Genomic DNA, 10,392 nt, shown 5'->3' with positions numbered 1-10,392 from the left:
ACAATGCCAAAAAGGGTATAAAATATCCGCTCATCACAACACCAAACTTAAAATGTTGCTTGTCCTCAAGCAACCAAAAACAAAATAGGATAAAAGAAGAGAATATATAATAAATTTCAAAATTATCAATGAAGCTTAGTCTCAATTAGATGAGCGGGAATAATAGCTTTTTGCTTCTGAATAGTTTTGGCATCTCACTCTCCAATGGAGTTCAGAATTGTTGGCCTCTTTAGGAACTCAGAAATTTAGATAATGTTATTAATTTTCCTAGTTAAGTTCTTTTTTATTCTTGAACACAGCTACTTTATGAGTCTTGGCCGTGACCCTTAGCATTTTGTTTTCCAGTATTACCACTGGATACATAAATGCCACGAACACATAACTGGGTGAACCTTTTCAGATTGTGACTCAGCTTTGCTAGAGTCCCCAGTTAGAGGTGCCCAGAGTTCTTAAGCACACTCTTTTGCTTTGGATCACGACTTTTACTACTCAGTCTCAAGCTTTTCACTTGGACCTTCATGATACAAGCACATGGTTAGGGACAACTTGATTTAGCCGCTTAGGCCAGGATTTTATTCCTTTGGGCCCTCCTATCTATTAATGCTCAAAGCCTTGGATCCTTTTACCCTTGCCTTTTAGTTTAAAGGGTTATTGGCTTTTTGCTCATGCCTTTTAGTTTAAAGAGCTATTGGTTTTTTCTGCTTGCTTTTTCTTTTTTTCCTTTCTTTTTTGCATTTTTTTCCGCAAGCTTTTGCTTTTTCACTGCTTTTTCTTGCTTCAAGAATCAATTTTATGATTTTTCAGATCACGAATAACATGTCTCCTTTTTCATTATTCTTTCAAGAGCCAACTTTTCTTAATTCCAATTTCAAATATGCATTGTTTAAGCATACATTCAGAAAATAAAAAGTATTGCCACCACATTAAAATAATTAAACTATCTTCAAGATAAAATTTAAAATTCATGTACTTTTTTTCTTTTGCAAATAAAAGTATTTTTCATTTAAGAAAGGTGAGAGATTCATGGAATCATTCATAGCTTTAAGGCATAGACTCTAAACACTAATGATCATGTAATAAAAACAAGACTTAGACAAAAAATAAACATAAAAATAGACAAATAACAATAAAAGCAAGGGAATTAAGGAGCGGGTCCACCTTAGTGACGGCGGCTACTTCTTCCTCTTGATGGTCCACTGGAGTGCTTAAGCTCCTCTAGTTTGCTCCATCCTCTTTCTTAGTGATGGGCTTCGGTGATGAATTTCTCCATCTCCCAAGGTTCGGAGGCGGAAGCAATTGCCTTCCCTTTCCTCTTTCTAGAGGATTCTCTGACTTTGGGTGCCATAAGTGGTAATGGAAAGCAAAAAGCAGAACTTTTTCACACCAAACTTAAAAGCTTTGCTCATCCTCGAGCAAAATAAGATAGAAGGGAGTAGAAGAAGAATGAGGTAATTAATTTTGGAAAAATTGTTAATGTTAAAAAAAATAAAAGGATTTAAAAAGAATTTGAGAAGATATGTGAGTTTGGAAAAAGATATGGACAAGATTTAAAAAGAATTAAAAAAAGAATTAAAAGGAATTGAAAGGGTTATTTATTTTTGAAAATAGAAATTGAAAGATGAACATTTGAAATATTTTTTATGCAAAAAAATTATGAATTAAAACATGAAAAATTGAAAAAAATCGAATTGGAAACAAAATTACCTCCCCTTTGCTGTTCTGGCGTTAAACACCCAGAATGATAGCCATCCTGGCGTTAAATGCAAGAATTTTTTTGTTACTAGGCTTTTTTCTGAATGCCCAAGATGCTACTGTTTCTGGCGTTTAACGCCCAGAATGATAGCCTTACTAGCGTTAAACGCCCAGAATGATAGCCATTCTGGCATTTAATGCCCAAAATGCTCCTTTACTGGCGTTTTGACGCCAGTGAGCTCTTTTTCTCTGTGATTCCTCTGCTTTATGTCCTGAACCTTCATTTCCCTGACTTATTCACTAAAATGCATTAACGAACATGAATAACAAAATTAAATAGACTCATATAATTGTTATAAACATCTAATTTTTTATAATGGCTGGGTTACCTCCCAGCAAGCGCTTCTTTACTATCTTTAGCTGGACTTTACTGAGCTTTTAATTTAGTCTCAGTTTTGAGCACTGTTCATACCCAGGGTCGAGCTGTCCGAACGGGGATGTTCAGTAGCGAAGCGACCGACTTGTTCAGGTCAAGCGGATCGACTTCTTTATGAAGAAGTTGGCAAAATCGACAGCAAAGCCCAATAAAAGGGCCCAAATAGAGGAACACGACCCAGAATCAAAAGGCAATCCCAGCCTATAGAGATAAAGGCGGTTCCCTTGAAGATAAGCTGACTTCACTCAAGATAAGATAAGATAAGATAAGATAACTAACTTATCTAATCAGAAAGATCAGCCCACACTACTATAAATACGCTGGAGCACCCAGGTATAACTCATATACTGATTCTACATAAAAACCTGCTTAATACCCGTGCTAACTTAGGCATCGGAGTCTCTTGCAGGTACCCCCCACCCTCCGGTGGCCAAGGATCAGCAGTGCAGTAAGTCCAACAAGTCGGACCCAACAGCTCCGGCCGTCATTAGCCAGCCGGACTCGTTATCTCTGACCAGTACAGAAGATCTCATCCGAGATCGACCTCCAGTTTCAGGTAACCCTCGGAACTTTGGCGCCGTTGCCGGGGAACCTGGAAGTCATCCCAAAACCATGGCGGACGGCCATGACAACGACCACGATTCAGATCTGGAAAACAGAACGCCGCACAAGAACGCGAACACTACGCTAAAGGATACCCCGGAATCCAACGGAGACCAAAACTCACCAAATCCGGGAGCCATGGAAGCACTCCAAGATCGATTAAAGCAGCTAGAGAAAGAAACCCAGCAACAACGGGAGATCGGAAAAGATCTACAAAGAGAAGTACGACGACGTCGAGAACTAGAAGAAAAACTACAGCAATTAGAAGCCGACCTCAAAACAAAAGCTCATCGGACCACACCTGAAGAAAAATCGCGCAAAGAACAGGACCCATTCACCAGGGAAATCATGAAGACCAAAATTCCAAAGGACTTCAAGCTTCCGATTATGGTTTTGTACGATGGCACTACAGATCCCAACCATCATCTTAGCAATTTCAGAAGCAGGATGTACCTTACCGATGCCTCGGATGCCGTTCGCTGCAAAGCTTTCCCAACAACTCTCACAAAAACGGCGATCAGATGGTTCGACAACTTACCTCCGAGGTCCATCTCAAACTTCGATGATCTGGCCAAAAAGTTCCTGGCCAGATTCTCTGTCCAGAAGGATAAGGCCAAGCACGCACCCAGCTTACTAGGGATCAAGCAAGGAGATCGGGAAAGCCTCCGCAACTACATGGAAAGATTCAACAAAACATGCATGGACATACAAAGTTTACCAACAGAGGCCGCCATCATGGGGCTTATCAATGGCTTACGAGAAGGATCTTTCAGCCAATCCATATCAAAACAGTATCCCACCTCCTTGGACGAAGTACAGGAGAGAGCAGAAAAATACATCAACATGGAAGAAAACGCTCGGTTGGGAGAAACCTCAAAATCTAGAGCCTCCTACCAAGACAAAGACAAGGACTCCAAAAGAAAAGAAGATCGACAGGGTGAGAAAATCAAAAAGTACCACAACTACACTCCTCTCAAAGTATCCCTGGTCGACATATACAAAGAAGTTTGCCATACTGAGAAAATCCCCCCAGCGCGACCACTCAAAGGCAAAAGGGGAGGAGGAAATCAGAAGGAGTATTGTGACTACCATCGAATTCGGGGACACTCTACCAACGAATGTTTCGATTTGAAAAACATCATAGAAAAATTGGTAAGAGAAGGAAAATTAGATCGATTTCTGGCCACCCGGGATGATGACCAAAGAAAAAGACGGAGAGACAAAGATGATGGACGAACTGAACGGTCACCTCGGACACCAGAAAGACACGTCCACATGATACATGGCGGATTCGCAGGAAGCGGGATCTCCAAATCATCCCGAAAGAGATACCTTAAAGAAGTATACCACGTTGAGGGAAAGGAGGACGCACCCGACATCCCGGCGATAACATTCACTAAAGAAGACGCATCCGGCATCATCCCGGGACACGACGACCCCATGGTCATCACAATTATACTGGCGAACGCCAATTTACACCGCACACTAGTAGACCAAGAGAGTTCTGCCTACATCTTATTCAAAACAGCCTTCGACAAACTCGGCTTAGACGAAAGGGAACTGAGAGCATACCCGAACAATCTATTTGGACTAGGAGACACTCCGATACAACCGTTGGGATACGTATCGCTACACACTACTTTTGGAAAGGGGAACCAATCTAGGACCCTCAAAATAGACTACATTGTGGTCGACGTAAGTTTAGCCTACAATGCTCTCATAGGACGGACAACACTCAATCGACTCGGAGCAATAGTCTCAACTCCACATCTATGCATGAAATTCCCAACTACAGAGGGGATAGCCACGGTAAAAGCAGATCAAAAGATGGCATGTCGCTGCTATAACGAGAGCTTAAACCTCAAAGGCAGAGGAGAAGAGTTTCATACAATTGAGCTTGGTGGAGCTCAGCGTCGAGAAGAACTCCGTCCGCACCCAGAAGGCGAGATAGAGAAGGTTAAGATTGGAGACACCTTGGATAAAACGACTAATATCGGCACGGTCCTAAGAGGAGAATCAAAAGAATCACTGATACAATTCTTGCGAGATAATGTCGACCTCTTCGCATGGAAAGCCGCAGACATGCCAGGAATAGACCCTAAGTTAATGTGCCACAAGTTAGCGGTCTATCCAGAATCTCGGCCGGTGCAGCAGAAACGAAGAAAACTCGGACCAGAACGATCCCGAGCTGTGGAAGAACAGGTACAAGCGTTATTGGAGGCAGGATTCATAAGAGAAGTCAAGTATCCACTATGGCTAGCCAACGTCGTTTTGGTGAAAAAGTCAAACGGGAAGTGGCGCATGTGTACCGATTACACCGATCTCAACAAAGCCTGCCCAAAAGATCCATATCCACTCCCAAGTATTGACGCTCTGGTAGATGCTTCCTCTGGATATAGGTACCTCTCATTTATGGACGCCTATTCGGGATACAACCAAATCCCCATGTATCCACCAGATCAAGAAAAAACATCGTTCTTAACACCAAAGGCGAACTACTGCTACATCGTGATGCCTTTCGGTCTTAAGAACGCAGGAGCTACTTATCAAAGGCTAATGAATAAAGTCTTCTCAGATCACATCGGGAAAATCATGGAAGTCTATGTGGACGACATGTTGATAAAAACACAGAACGAAAATACATTATTGTCCGACCTGTCCCAAGTATTCGACACTATAAGGAAGCATGACATGCGACTCAACCCCGCAAAATGCACCTTCGCAGTTGAAGCAGGTAAATTCTTGGGTTTCATGCTAACACAAAGGGGAATTGAAGCAAATCCAGACAAATGTCAAGCTATACTCGACATGAAGAGCCTAACCTGTGTCAAAGAGGTACAGCAACTCAACGGGAGATTGGCCGCCCTATCCCGATTTTTAGCAGGAGCTGCGATAAGATCTCTCCCCTTCTATGCTACTTTAAGAAAGGGAAAACAGTTCGAATGGACAACAGAATGTGAACAAGACTTCCAAGACTTCAAGGAGTTCTTAGGACGGCCACCTATCCTATCTCGACCACAAGAAGGAGAACCACTTATATTATATCTCGCAGTAGGAAGCCGGGCGATAGCCTCAGCACTAGTCAGAGAAGACGAAAATGGGCAACAACCCGTCTACTTCATTAGCAAAGCACTACAGGGATCCGAGCTGAACTGCCAGAAAATAGAAAAATTTGCCTATACTCTCGTCCTAACATCTCGATGACTCCGCCCGTACTTTCAGGCTCACACCATTAAGGTTAGAACTAACCAGCCCATAAAAGGAATACTGCAAAAAACAGATTTAGCAGGCAGAATCTTACAATGGGCAGTCGAGTTATCGGAGTTCGACCTCCAATATGAAGCTCGGACGGCCATCAAATCACAGTATCTGGCCGACTTCATCGCAGAATTCACAGAATCCCCGGAAACTCCCGCAGAATGGAATCTCTACGTGGATGGTTCCTCAAATAAAACAAGAAGCGGTGCAGGCGTGATAATAGAAAGCAACCAAGGGACCTAAGTTGAGCTTTCCCTCAAGTTCGGGTTCCCGGCTTCCAATAACCAAGCGGAATATGAAGCACTATTAGCTGGTTTGAAGCTAGCTAAAGAGGTCGGAGCTCAAAAACTCAACATTTACAGCGATTCACAAGTGATCACATCACAAATAATAGGGAGCTACCAAACCAAAGACCCCACCATAAAAAAATATTTAGACAAAACCAAGGAACTAATCGGACAAGTCGGGGAATATAAGATCTGCCACATACCCCGCGAACGAAATGCCCGAGCTGATGCACTCTCAAAACTAGCCAGCACCAAACCAGGGGGCAACAATAGAAGCCTCATCCAGGAAATGTTGCAAAACCCGTCAATCTCGGAAGAAGAACAAGTCCTGGCCATAACAAGTCAGGACCAAGGATGGATGACCCCCATAGTCAAATACCTCAAAGAAGGAACACTCCCCGCAGAAGAAAAGGAGGCAAAAAAAGTTAAAAAGGGAGGCACAATACTACACCATCATAAACAACATCCTGTACAAAAGAGGAATCTCAATACCTTTACTAAAATGCGTGCCGACCTCCAACACAAAGGAAGTGCTAGAAGAAATACATAGCGGCATTTGTGGCAATCGTCTCAGAGCGCGAGCTCTCGCCAAAAAAGTACTCCGGACAGGATTTTATTGGCCAACTCTACAGAAAGAAGCCACAAAATTTGTAAAGACATGTCCACCATGTAAAAAACATGCCAACTTTCACATCGCCCCGCCAGAAGAGTTCATCAGCGTGACTTCACCTTGGCCATTTGCAAAATGGGGACTCGATCTTCTCGGCCCCTTCCCACAAGGATCAGGACAAGTTAAATTTCTCATAGTGGGAGTAGATTACTTCACGAAGTGGATTGAGGCAGAACCCCTAGCCAATGCCACCGCTCAAAGGAGTCAAAAATTCTTATATAGAAACATTGTCACGAGATTCGGGATTCCATATTCGATAACTACAGACAATGGCACTCAATTCACGGATGCAGGCTTCAGAAAACTCGTAGCCGACTTGAATATAAAGCACCAGTACACCTCCGTCGAACATCCACAAGCCAATGGGCAGGCCGAAGCTGCTAACAAAGTCATATTGGCTGGATTAAAACGGAGATTACAAGATGCAAAGGGAGCCTGGGCAGAAGAGCTCCCACAGGTCCTGTGGGCATATCGAACAACGCCACATTCCACCACGAAGGAATCCCCCTTCCGATTAGCATACGGAACAGAGGCGATGATTCCATTAGAGATTGAGGAAGGGTCGCCCAGAGTAGTTCACTACAACGAGGAAGCAAACTTCCAACTTCAAAGAGAGGAGCTCGACTTGTTACCCGAAATCCAAGAAAGAGCTCGGATCAGGGAAGAAGCTCTAAAACGCCGAATGGCTTCCAGATATAATCAAAGGGTAGTGCCGAGAAATTTTACAGAAATTGATCTCATCCTAATCCGAAATGATATCGGAACAACTCGACCAGGAGAGGGAAAGCTGGCAGCAAACTGGAAAGGACCCTACCGAATTGTAGAAGTACTTGGAAAGGGCTACTACAGACTGTCTGAACTCGATGGACGAGAGCTTCCCAGGTCATGGAACGCCTGCAACCTCAGAAGGTACTACAGTTAAAAAAGATAAAAGATCTCATCATTGGATGCACTCTTTTTTCCGAAAAGGTTTTTTAATGAGGCACCAAGTTGAGACTCAGACAATCCCATATGTATATATTTGCACTTTTCCTTTAAATAAAATATATTTTAGATATTCTACAAAGATTTCAAGACGCATTAATCTGAAGCATTCATCGTCCGATTATAAAGCAACAGATCGGCAGAAAGTGAAAAACAATTTCACTGCACGATCACGATAAAGACAACCGTCTGATAAAAGTGAAAACGCGATTCACCCAAAGGACGATCTAGAGATGACAACCACTTTCTACAAATTGGCAAAGATGAACACAGAATAATGTAAGAAGTTATCGAAAGTGATCCAAAAAAGGACCTGACGAGGTCTTACGGATTGCTAAAATAATAACTTAAAGACTGGCCGACGCTGAGAAGTCGGACCAAGTCAACCCAAGTTATAAGTAAACCCTGGAAAGAGGTCTAGCCAACCCTATTAAAGAGGATTACTTTAACTTAGAAGGGCTCGACATGACAAAGTCAGCCCAAAATGAGAAGTTATCAAAGTAGTCCCTGAAAGAGATCTATCAAAGATACAAGAAAGAGGACTACAAATAACTTAAAGGAGACCGATATAACCAAGTTGGACTCCTACTACTTAAAAGTTATCAAAGTAGTCCTGATGAGATATTTTGGTGAAAAGTAAATTTCTCCAAAAACACCCAAAACTAACCGGCAAGTGCACCGGGTCGTATCAAGTAATAAAAACTCACGGGAGTGAGGTCGATCCCACAGGGATTGATGGATCAAGCAACTTTAGTGGGTGATTAGTTTAGTCAAGCTAACATTGATGTGAATTGTGTGAAATTGTAACCAACAGAAAGTAAATGACAATGAATTTAAAGTTGCGGAATGTAAATTGGCAAGTAACTTAAAGAGCAAGAAATGTAAATTGCAAGAATCTTAAATGACAAGAAATATAAATTGCATCAAATGTAAAGGGAATTGGGAATTGGATTTGCAGAAATTAAACAAGGAAAAGTTAAATTGCAACAAGCAGAGAAGTAGAAGATGGATTTGATTGATTCGGAACCAAAACAGAAATGTAAATAAACATGAAAAGCAATAAACAGAGAATGTAAAATTGGAATTAAGATCTCAGGACCCAAGAGACTAGATAATCAAGTCTAGATCTCAATGCCTTCCTAGATCCAACAAGAACAATTGCAAGAGAAATTAAAGAAAAGTAAATTGCAGAAGCCAAGAGAAGGTGAAGTAGTAAACAGGAATGGAAATTCAATTGTGCAGAGAAAGTAAACAAGAAAATTCTCAAGGTGAGATTGAAACAGAATTTCTTCAATTCTCAACCCAAGATTCAAAACGAAATTGAAAACTAAGAGAGAGCTCTCAAATCCTAATGCTCCCTAGTGGAGCCAGCCCTCATTACAAATATGAAACAGATGCCTATTTATAGGCATTTTTACAAAATGAAAATGAAATTCAAAACAAATTACAATTAAAATGAAATTTCTATTCTAACTATCTCTTGTGCCTCTGAGTGGTGTCAATTGGGCCTTTGCTCTTGATGGAATTGGGTTGAAAGAGGCCTTGGTTGATTGCTCTTGAAGTTTGAAGAAGAACCGAAGTGAACCAATTGAACCGGTTTTGAAGTTAGCCATAGTTGGTCCCAACGTTAGGGCCAAAGTTAGGGGTCTAACTTTGACCCCAACTTTTCACCTCAGCAAACACAATCTGCTGGTTTGGACGTTGGTGCCAACGTTAGGGGTCTAACTTTGACCCTAACGTTGGCCTTGCTTATGCACATTTATGGCGCCAACTTTGTCCTCTTGTCATGTTGCCAATTTTATGCCCAATATAGACTATCATATATGGTTGGAAAGCTCTGAATGTCAGCTTTCTAACCCACTTGGAATCACTTCAATTGGACATCTACAACTCAAGTTATGATCATTTGAAGAGGGCATGGTCGCTGGCTTTGGTGTGCAGCGTTTGAGGTAACGTTAGCCCTCAAACGTTGGCGAAAACGCCAGTTCTGGAGGCTCAAATGTATTGTCCACCCCATACTATTATACATTGTTGGAAAGCCCTGGATGTCTACTTTCCAATGCCGTTGGGAGCACATCATTTGGAGCTCTACAGCTCGAGTTATACTCCTTTGAAGGTGCAGAGGTCAGTTGGCCTCACTGCAGGTTGCCACCATGTTCGTTTATGCACATTGCGGGGCAGTTTTCTCCCTCAATTTTAGTGCCCACCATGCAGTGCCATATATGCTTGGAAAGCTCTTGATTCCTACTTTCCAATGCTTCTTGAATCACCTCATTTGGAGCTCTGTAGCTCAAGTTATTCTTGTTGGAAGTATACCCCTTGTATGCCTTGTGGTGTGTGGCGCCAACGTTAGCCTCCAAGTTAGGGGGCTAACGTTGGCGCAAACGTTGGCCCCTCTCTCTTTGTGATTCATGTGCCAACGTTAGCCTCCAAGTTAGGGGGCTAACGTTGGCGCAAACGTT

The sequence above is a fragment of the Arachis hypogaea genome, chromosome 20, assembly GCF_003086295.3.
Source record: "Arachis hypogaea cultivar Tifrunner chromosome 20, arahy.Tifrunner.gnm2.J5K5, whole genome shotgun sequence".
In the NCBI taxonomy this organism is placed as follows: Eukaryota; Viridiplantae; Streptophyta; class Magnoliopsida; order Fabales; family Fabaceae; genus Arachis; species Arachis hypogaea.
This window is presented reverse-complemented; position numbering follows the sequence as displayed.